At 50.5% G+C, this 7,701-nt stretch overlaps 19 non-coding genes across 19 annotated transcripts in view; all 19 read right to left on the minus strand.

The window, feature by feature from the left end:
• Nucleotides 1-123: 123 nt before the first annotated feature.
• LOC129175492 (5S ribosomal RNA) lies at nucleotides 124-242 on the minus strand. The gene has a single exon (XR_008568444.1). It is a non-coding gene; the product is annotated as a 5S ribosomal RNA (ribosomal RNA).
• A 295-nt stretch (nucleotides 243-537) lies between these two features.
• On the minus strand, nucleotides 538-656 carry LOC129174982 (5S ribosomal RNA). Its single transcript, XR_008567953.1, has one exon. It is a non-coding gene; the product is annotated as a 5S ribosomal RNA (ribosomal RNA).
• Nucleotides 657-951: 295 nt separating this feature from the next.
• LOC129174983 (5S ribosomal RNA) lies at nucleotides 952-1,070 on the minus strand. The gene has a single exon (XR_008567954.1). It is a non-coding gene; the product is annotated as a 5S ribosomal RNA (ribosomal RNA).
• Nucleotides 1,071-1,370: 300 nt separating this feature from the next.
• On the minus strand, nucleotides 1,371-1,489 carry LOC129175592 (5S ribosomal RNA). The gene has a single exon (XR_008568541.1). It is a non-coding gene; the product is annotated as a 5S ribosomal RNA (ribosomal RNA).
• Nucleotides 1,490-1,789: 300 nt separating this feature from the next.
• LOC129175494 (5S ribosomal RNA) lies at nucleotides 1,790-1,908 on the minus strand. The gene has a single exon (XR_008568446.1). It is a non-coding gene; the product is annotated as a 5S ribosomal RNA (ribosomal RNA).
• A 295-nt stretch (nucleotides 1,909-2,203) lies between these two features.
• Nucleotides 2,204-2,322, minus strand: LOC129174984 (5S ribosomal RNA). The gene has a single exon (XR_008567955.1). It is a non-coding gene; the product is annotated as a 5S ribosomal RNA (ribosomal RNA).
• A 300-nt stretch (nucleotides 2,323-2,622) lies between these two features.
• On the minus strand, nucleotides 2,623-2,741 carry LOC129175593 (5S ribosomal RNA). Its single transcript, XR_008568542.1, has one exon. It is a non-coding gene; the product is annotated as a 5S ribosomal RNA (ribosomal RNA).
• A 300-nt stretch (nucleotides 2,742-3,041) lies between these two features.
• Nucleotides 3,042-3,160, minus strand: LOC129174985 (5S ribosomal RNA). The gene has a single exon (XR_008567956.1). It is a non-coding gene; the product is annotated as a 5S ribosomal RNA (ribosomal RNA).
• A 295-nt stretch (nucleotides 3,161-3,455) lies between these two features.
• LOC129175336 (5S ribosomal RNA) lies at nucleotides 3,456-3,574 on the minus strand. Its single transcript, XR_008568298.1, has one exon. It is a non-coding gene; the product is annotated as a 5S ribosomal RNA (ribosomal RNA).
• Nucleotides 3,575-3,874: 300 nt separating this feature from the next.
• On the minus strand, nucleotides 3,875-3,993 carry LOC129175495 (5S ribosomal RNA). Its single transcript, XR_008568447.1, has one exon. It is a non-coding gene; the product is annotated as a 5S ribosomal RNA (ribosomal RNA).
• A 295-nt stretch (nucleotides 3,994-4,288) lies between these two features.
• Nucleotides 4,289-4,407, minus strand: LOC129175174 (5S ribosomal RNA). Its single transcript, XR_008568143.1, has one exon. It is a non-coding gene; the product is annotated as a 5S ribosomal RNA (ribosomal RNA).
• A 300-nt stretch (nucleotides 4,408-4,707) lies between these two features.
• Nucleotides 4,708-4,826, minus strand: LOC129175056 (5S ribosomal RNA). Its single transcript, XR_008568025.1, has one exon. It is a non-coding gene; the product is annotated as a 5S ribosomal RNA (ribosomal RNA).
• Nucleotides 4,827-5,121: 295 nt separating this feature from the next.
• LOC129175198 (5S ribosomal RNA) lies at nucleotides 5,122-5,240 on the minus strand. The gene has a single exon (XR_008568167.1). It is a non-coding gene; the product is annotated as a 5S ribosomal RNA (ribosomal RNA).
• Nucleotides 5,241-5,535: 295 nt separating this feature from the next.
• LOC129175496 (5S ribosomal RNA) lies at nucleotides 5,536-5,654 on the minus strand. The gene has a single exon (XR_008568448.1). It is a non-coding gene; the product is annotated as a 5S ribosomal RNA (ribosomal RNA).
• Nucleotides 5,655-5,954: 300 nt separating this feature from the next.
• LOC129175497 (5S ribosomal RNA) lies at nucleotides 5,955-6,073 on the minus strand. The gene has a single exon (XR_008568449.1). It is a non-coding gene; the product is annotated as a 5S ribosomal RNA (ribosomal RNA).
• A 300-nt stretch (nucleotides 6,074-6,373) lies between these two features.
• Nucleotides 6,374-6,492, minus strand: LOC129175498 (5S ribosomal RNA). Its single transcript, XR_008568450.1, has one exon. It is a non-coding gene; the product is annotated as a 5S ribosomal RNA (ribosomal RNA).
• Nucleotides 6,493-6,787: 295 nt separating this feature from the next.
• LOC129174986 (5S ribosomal RNA) lies at nucleotides 6,788-6,906 on the minus strand. Its single transcript, XR_008567957.1, has one exon. It is a non-coding gene; the product is annotated as a 5S ribosomal RNA (ribosomal RNA).
• Nucleotides 6,907-7,201: 295 nt separating this feature from the next.
• Nucleotides 7,202-7,320, minus strand: LOC129174987 (5S ribosomal RNA). The gene has a single exon (XR_008567958.1). It is a non-coding gene; the product is annotated as a 5S ribosomal RNA (ribosomal RNA).
• A 300-nt stretch (nucleotides 7,321-7,620) lies between these two features.
• Nucleotides 7,621-7,701, minus strand: part of LOC129175594 (5S ribosomal RNA) — a 119-nt gene continuing 38 nt past the window's right edge. The window contains exon 1 of the ribosomal RNA XR_008568543.1: nucleotides 7,621-7,701. This exon is cut by the window's right edge and continues 38 nt beyond it. This is a non-coding gene — a ribosomal RNA (5S ribosomal RNA).

Raw genomic sequence — 7,701 nt, forward strand, 5'->3', positions numbered from 1 at the left:
CAAATACTGTAGATGGATGTTCCTCACATGAGGGCAAAATAAATACTCTTCCTCCATTCAAAGTGATGGCGTTTTCCAAGAAGTGGGAAACAGCGCCCTCTGCTGAAAGCCAAGAGCCTAAAAAGCTTACAGCACCTGGTATTCCCAGGCGGTCTCCCATCCAAGTACTAACCAGGCCCGCCCCTGCTTAGCTTCCGAGATCGGACGAGATCGGGCGTTCTCAGGGTAGTATGGCCGTAAGCCGGAAAGCTCTCTGAAAACTTTCCTTTTAAAGACGACACTGGTCAAACTGCGCTTCTTCAAACGGTCTCGGATGTGTGTGCACACTTTGCTGCTCGTATGGTTTTTCTGGCTGTTTTGTGCCACCGGTCGCAGCCACAGCCAGCCTATAAGCCTGTTTGAACTTCACAGCAGAGAGACAAATAGATGGATGTTCCTCACATGAGGGCAAAATAAATACTCTTCCTCCATTCAAAGTGATGGCGTTTTCCAAGAAGTGGGAAACAGCGCCCTCTGCTGAAAGCCAAGAGCCTAAAAAGCTTACAGCACCTGCTATTCCCAGGCGGTCTCCCATCCAAGTACTAACCAGGCCCGCCCCTGCTTAGCTTCCGAGATCGGACGAGATCGGGCGTTCTCAGGGTAGTATGGCCGTAAGCCGGAAAGCTCTCTGAAAACTTTCCTTTTAAAGACGACACTGGTCAAACTGCGCTTCTGCAAACGGTCTCGGATGTGTGTGCACACTTTGCTGCTCGTATGGTTTTTCTGGCTGTTTTGTGCCACCGGTCGCAGCCACAGCCAGCCTATAAGCCTGTTTGAACTTCACAGCAGAGAGACAAATAGATGGATGTTCCTCACATGAGGGCAAAATAAATACTCTTCCTCCATTCAAAGTGATGGCGTTTTCCAAGAAGTGGGAAACAGCGCCCTCTGCTGAAAGCCAAGAGCCTAAAAAGCTTACAGCACCTGCTATTCCCAGGCGGTCTCCCATCCAAGTACTAACCAGGCCCGCCCCTGCTTAGCTTCCGAGATCGGACGAGATCGGGCGTTCTCAGGGTAGTATGGCCGTAAGCCGGAAAGCTCTCTGAAAACTTTCCTTTTAAAGACGACACTGGTCAAACTGCGCTTCTGCAAACGGTCTCGGATGTGTGTGCACACTTTGCTGCTCGTATGGTTTTTCTGGCTGTTTTGTGCCACCGGTCGCAGCCACAGCCAGCCTATAAGCCTGTTTGAACTTCACAGCAGAGAGACAAATACTGTAGATGGATGTTCCTCACATGAGGGCAAAATAAATACTCTTCCTCCATTCAAAGTGATGGCGTTTTCCAAGAAGTGGGAAACAGCGCCCTCTGCTGAAAGCCAAGAGCCTAAAAAGCTTACAGCACCTGGTATTCCCAGGCGGTCTCCCATCCAAGTACTAACCAGGCCCGCCCCTGCTTAGCTTCCGAGATCGGACGAGATCAGGCGTTCTCAGGGTAGTATGGCCGTAAGCCGGAAAGCTCTCTGAAAACTTTCCTTTTAAAGACGACACTGGTCAAACTGCGCTTCTGCAAACGGTCTCGGATGTGTGTGCACACTTTGCTGCTCGTATGGTTTTTCTGGCTGTTTTGTGCCACCGGTCGCAGCCACAGCCAGCCTATAAGCCTGTTTGAACTTCACAGCAGAGAGACAAATACTGTAGATGGATGTTCCTCACATGAGGGCAAAATAAATACTCTTCCTCCATTCAAAGTGATGGCGTTTTCCAAGAAGTGGGAAACAGCGCCCTCTGCTGAAAGCCAAGAGCCTAAAAAGCTTACAGCACCTGGTATTCCCAGGCGGTCTCCCATCCAAGTACTAACCAGGCCCGCCCCTGCTTAGCTTCCGAGATCGGACGAGATCGGGCGTTCTCAGGGTAGTATGGCCGTAAGCCGGAAAGCTCTCTGAAAACTTTCCTTTTAAAGACGACACTGGTCAAACTGCGCTTCTTCAAACGGTCTCGGATGTGTGTGCACACTTTGCTGCTCGTATGGTTTTTCTGGCTGTTTTGTGCCACCGGTCGCAGCCACAGCCAGCCTATAAGCCTGTTTGAACTTCACAGCAGAGAGACAAATAGATGGATGTTCCTCACATGAGGGCAAAATAAATACTCTTCCTCCATTCAAAGTGATGGCGTTTTCCAAGAAGTGGGAAACAGCGCCCTCTGCTGAAAGCCAAGAGCCTAAAAAGCTTACAGCACCTGCTATTCCCAGGCGGTCTCCCATCCAAGTACTAACCAGGCCCGCCCCTGCTTAGCTTCCGAGATCGGACGAGATCGGGCGTTCTCAGGGTAGTATGGCCGTAAGCCGGAAAGCTCTCTGAAAACTTTCCTTTTAAAGACGACACTGGTCAAACTGCGCTTCTGCAAACGGTCTCGGATGTGTGTGCACACTTTGCTGCTCGTATGGTTTTTCTGGCTGTTTTGTGCCACCGGTCGCAGCCACAGCCAGCCTATAAGCCTGTTTGAACTTCACAGCAGAGAGACAAATACTGTAGATGGATGTTCCTCACATGAGGGCAAAATAAATACTCTTCCTCCATTCAAAGTGATGGCGTTTTCCAAGAAGTGGGAAACAGCGCCCTCTGCTGAAAGCCAAGAGCCTAAAAAGCTTACAGCACCTGGTATTCCCAGGCGGTCTCCCATCCAAGTACTAACCAGGCCCGCCCCTGCTTAGCTTCCGAGATCGGACGAGATCAGGCGTTCTCAGGGTAGTATGGCCGTAAGCCGGAAAGCTCTCTGAAAACTTTCCTTTTAAAGACGACACTGGTCAAACTGCGCTTCTGCAAACGGTCTCGGATGTGTGTGCACACTTTGCTGCTCGTATGGTTTTTCTGGCTGTTTTGTGCCACCGGTCGCAGCCACAGCCAGCCTATAAGCCTGTTTGAACTTCACAGCAGAGAGACAAATACTGTAGATGGATGTTCCTCACATGAGGGCAAAATAAATACTCTTCCTCCATTCAAAGTGATGGCGTTTTCCAAGAAGTGGGAAACAGCGCCCTCTGCTGAAAGCCAAGAGCCTAAAAAGCTTACAGCACCTGCTATTCCCAGGCGGTCTCCCATCCAAGTACTAACCAGGCCCGCCCCTGCTTAGCTTCCGAGATCGGACGAGATCGGGCGTTCTCAGGGTAGTATGGCCGTAAGCCGGAAAGCTCTCTGAAAACTTTCCTTTTAAAGACGACACTGGTCAAACTGCGCTTCTGCAAACGGTCTCGGATGTGTGTGCACACTTTGCTGCTCGTATGGTTTTTCTGGCTGTTTTGTGCCACCGGTCGCAGCCACAGCCAGCCTATAAGCCTGTTTGAACTTCACAGCAGAGAGACAAATAGATGGATGTTCCTCACATGAGGGCAAAATAAATACTCTTCCTCCATTCAAAGTGATGGCGTTTTCCAAGAAGTGGGAAACAGCGCCCTCTGCTGAAAGCCAAGAGCCTAAAAAGCTTACAGCACCTGCTATTCCCAGGCGGTCTCCCATCCAAGTACTAACCAGGCCCGCCCCTGATTAGCTTCCGAGATCGGACGAGATCAGGCGTTCTCAGGGTAGTATGGCCGTAAGCCGGAAAGCTCTCTGAAAACTTTCCTTTTAAAGACGACACTGGTCAAACTGCGCTTCTGCAAACGGTCTCGGATGTGTGTGCACACTTTGCTGCTCGTATGGTTTTTCTGGCTGTTTTGTGCCACCGGTCGCAGCCACAGCCAGCCTATAAGCCTGTTTGAACTTCACAGCAGAGAGACAAATACTGTAGATGGATGTTCCTCACATGAGGGCAAAATAAATACTCTTCCTCCATTCAAAGTGATGGCGTTTTCCAAGAAGTGGGAAACAGCGCCCTCTGCTGAAAGCCAAGAGCCTAAAAAGCTTACAGCACCTGGTATTCCCAGGCGGTCTCCCATCCAAGTACTAACCAGGCCCGCCCCTGCTTAGCTTCCGAGATCGGACGAGATCGGGCGTTCTCAGGGTAGTATGGCCGTAAGCCGGAAAGCTCTCTGAAAACTTTCCTTTTAAAGACGACACTGGTCAAACTGCGCTTCTTCAAACGGTCTCGGATGTGTGTGCACACTTTGCTGCTCGTATGGTTTTTCTGGCTGTTTTGTGCCACCGGTCGCAGCCACAGCCAGCCTATAAGCCTGTTTGAACTTCACAGCAGAGAGACAAATAGATGGATGTTCCTCACATGAGGGCAAAATAAATACTCTTCCTCCATTCAAAGTGATGGCGTTTTCCAAGAAGTGGGAAACAGCGCCCTCTGCTGAAAGCCAAGAGCCTAAAAAGCTTACAGCACCTGCTATTCCCAGGCGGTCTCCCATCCAAGTACTAACCAGGCCCGCCCCTGCTTAGCTTCCGAGATCGGACGAGATCAGGCGTTCTCAGGGTAGTATGGCCGTAAGCCGGAAAGCTCTCTGAAAACTTTCCTTTTAAAGACGACACTGGTCAAACTGCGCTTCTGCAAACGGTCTCGGATGTGTGTGCACACTTTGCTGCTCGTATGGTTTTTCTGGCTGTTTTGTGCCACCGGTCGCAGCCACAGCCAGCCTATAAGCCTGTTTGAACTTCACAGCAGAGAGACAAATACTGTAGATGGATGTTCCTCACATGAGGGCAAAATAAATACTCTTCCTCCATTCAAAGTGATGGCGTTTTCCAAGAAGTGGGAAACAGCGCCCTCTGCTGAAAGCCAAGAGCCTAAAAACCTTACAGCACCTGGTATTCCCAGGCGGTCTCCCATCCAAGTACTAACCAGGCCCGCCCCTGCTTAGCTTCCGAGATCGGACGAGATCGGGCGTTCTCAGGGTAGTATGGCCGTAAGCCGGAAAGCTCTCTGAAAACTTTCCTTTTAAAGACGACACTGGTCAAACTGCGCTTCTTCAAACGGTCTCGGATGTGTGTGCACACTTTGCTGCTCGTATGGTTTTTCTGGCTGTTTTGTGCCACCGGTCGCAGCCACAGCCAGCCTATAAGCCTGTTTGAACTTCACAGCAGAGAGACAAATAGATGGATGTTCCTCACATGAGGGCAAAATAAATACTCTTCCTCCATTCAAAGTGATGGCGTTTTCCAAGAAGTGGGAAACAGCGCCCTCTGCTGAAAGCCAAGAGCCTAAAAAGCTTACAGCACCTGCTATTCCCAGGCGGTCTCCCATCCAAGTATTAACCAGGCCCGCCCCTGCTTAGCTTCCGAGATCGGACGAGATCGGGCGTTCTCAGGGTAGTATGGCCGTAAGCCGGAAAGCTCTCTGAAAACTTTCCTTTTAAAGACGACACTGGTCAAACTGCGCTTCTGCAAACGGTCTCGGATGTGTGTGCACACTTTGCTGCTCGTATGGTTTTTCTGGCTGTTTTGTGCCACCGGTCGCAGCCACAGCCAGCCTATAAGCCTGTTTGAACTTCACAGCAGAGAGACAAATAGATGGATGTTCCTCACATGAGGGCAAAATAAATACTCTTCCTCCATTCAAAGTGATGGCGTTTTCCAAGAAGTGGGAAACAGCGCCCTCTGCTGAAAGCCAAGAGCCTAAAAAGCTTACAGCACCTGGTATTCCCAGGCGGTCTCCCATCCAAGTACTAACCAGGCCCGCCCCTGCTTAGCTTCCGAGATCGGACGAGATCGGGCGTTCTCAGGGTAGTATGGCCGTAAGCCGGAAAGCTCTCTGAAAACTTTCCTTTTAAAGACGACACTGGTCAAACTGCGCTTCTGCAAACGGTCTCGGATGTGTGTGCACACTTTGCTGCTCGTATGGTTTTTCTGGCTGTTTTGTGCCACCGGTCGCAGCCACAGCCAGCCTATAAGCCTGTTTGAACTTCACAGCAGAGAGACAAATACTGTAGATGGATGTTCCTCACATGAGGGCAAAATAAATACTCTTCCTCCATTCAAAGTGATGGCGTTTTCCAAGAAGTGGGAAACAGCGCCCTCTGCTGAAAGCCAAGAGCCTAAAAAGCTTACAGCACCTGGTATTCCCAGGCGGTCTCCCATCCAAGTACTAACCAGGCCCGCCCCTGCTTAGCTTCCGAGATCGGACGAGATCGGGCGTTCTCAGGGTAGTATGGCCGTAAGCCGGAAAGCTCTCTGAAAACTTTCCTTTTAAAGACGACACTGGTCAAACTGCGCTTCTGCAAACGGTCTCGGATGTGTGTGCACACTTTGCTGCTCGTATGGTTTTTCTGGCTGTTTTGTGCCACCGGTCGCAGCCACAGCCAGCCTATAAGCCTGTTTGAACTTCACAGCAGAGAGACAAATACTGTAGATGGATGTTCCTCACATGAGGGCAAAATAAATACTCTTCCTCCATTCAAAGTGATGGCGTTTTCCAAGAAGTGGGAAACAGCGCCCTCTGCTGAAAGCCAAGAGCCTAAAAAGCTTACAGCACCTGGTATTCCCAGGCGGTCTCCCATCCAAGTACTAACCAGGCCCGCCCCTGCTTAGCTTCCGAGATCGGACGAGATCGGGCGTTCTCAGGGTAGTATGGCCGTAAGCCGGAAAGCTCTCTGAAAACTTTCCTTTTAAAGACGACACTGGTCAAACTGCGCTTCTTCAAACGGTCTCGGATGTGTGTGCACACTTTGCTGCTCGTATGGTTTTTCTGGCTGTTTTGTGCCACCGGTCGCAGCCACAGCCAGCCTATAAGCCTGTTTGAACTTCACAGCAGAGAGACAAATAGATGGATGTTCCTCACATGAGGGCAAAATAAATACTCTTCCTCCATTCAAAGTGATGGCGTTTTCCAAGAAGTGGGAAACAGCGCCCTCTGCTGAAAGCCAAGAGCCTAAAAAGCTTACAGCACCTGCTATTCCCAGGCGGTCTCCCATCCAAGTACTAACCAGGCCCGCCCCTGCTTAGCTTCCGAGATCGGACGAGATCGGGCGTTCTCAGGGTAGTATGGCCGTAAGCCCGAAAGCTCTCTGAAAACTTTCCTTTTAAAGACGACACTGGTCAAACTGCGCTTCTGCAAACGGTCTCGGATGTGTGTGCACACTTTGCTGCTCGTATGGTTTTTCTGGCTGTTTTGTGCCACCGGTCGCAGCCACAGCCAGCCTATAAGCCTGTTTGAACTTCACAGCAGAGAGACAAATAGATGGATGTTCCTCACATGAGGGCAAAATAAATACTCTTCCTCCATTCAAAGTGATGGCGTTTTCCAAGAAGTGGGAAACAGCGCCCTCTGCTGAAAGCCAAGAGCCTAAAAAGCTTACAGCACCTGCTATTCCCAGGCGGTCTCCCATCCAAGTACTAACCAGGCCCGCCCCTGCTTAGCTTCCGAGATCGGACGAGATCGGGCGTTCTCAGGGTAGTATGGCCGTAAGCCGGAAAGCTCTCTGAAAACTTTCCTTTTAAAGACGACACTGGTCAAACTGCGCTTCTGCAAACGGTCTCGGATGTGTGTGCACACTTTGCTGCTCGTATGGTTTTTCTGGCTGTTTTGTGCCACCGGTCGCAGCCACAGCCAGCCTATAAGCCTGTTTGAACTTCACAGCAGAGAGACAAATACTGTAGATGGATGTTCCTCACATGAGGGCAAAATAAATACTCTTCCTCCATTCAAAGTGATGGCGTTTTCCAAGAAGTGGGAAACAGCGCCCTCTGCTGAAAGCCAAGAGCCTAAAAAGCTTACAGCACCTGGTATTCCCAGGCGGTCTCCCATCCAAGTACTAACCAGGCCCGCCCCTGCTTAGCTTCCGAGATCGG

This window comes from Dunckerocampus dactyliophorus, unplaced genomic scaffold (genome assembly GCF_027744805.1).
Source record: "Dunckerocampus dactyliophorus isolate RoL2022-P2 unplaced genomic scaffold, RoL_Ddac_1.1 HiC_scaffold_23, whole genome shotgun sequence".
Lineage (NCBI taxonomy): Eukaryota > Metazoa > Chordata > Actinopteri > Syngnathiformes > Syngnathidae > Dunckerocampus > Dunckerocampus dactyliophorus.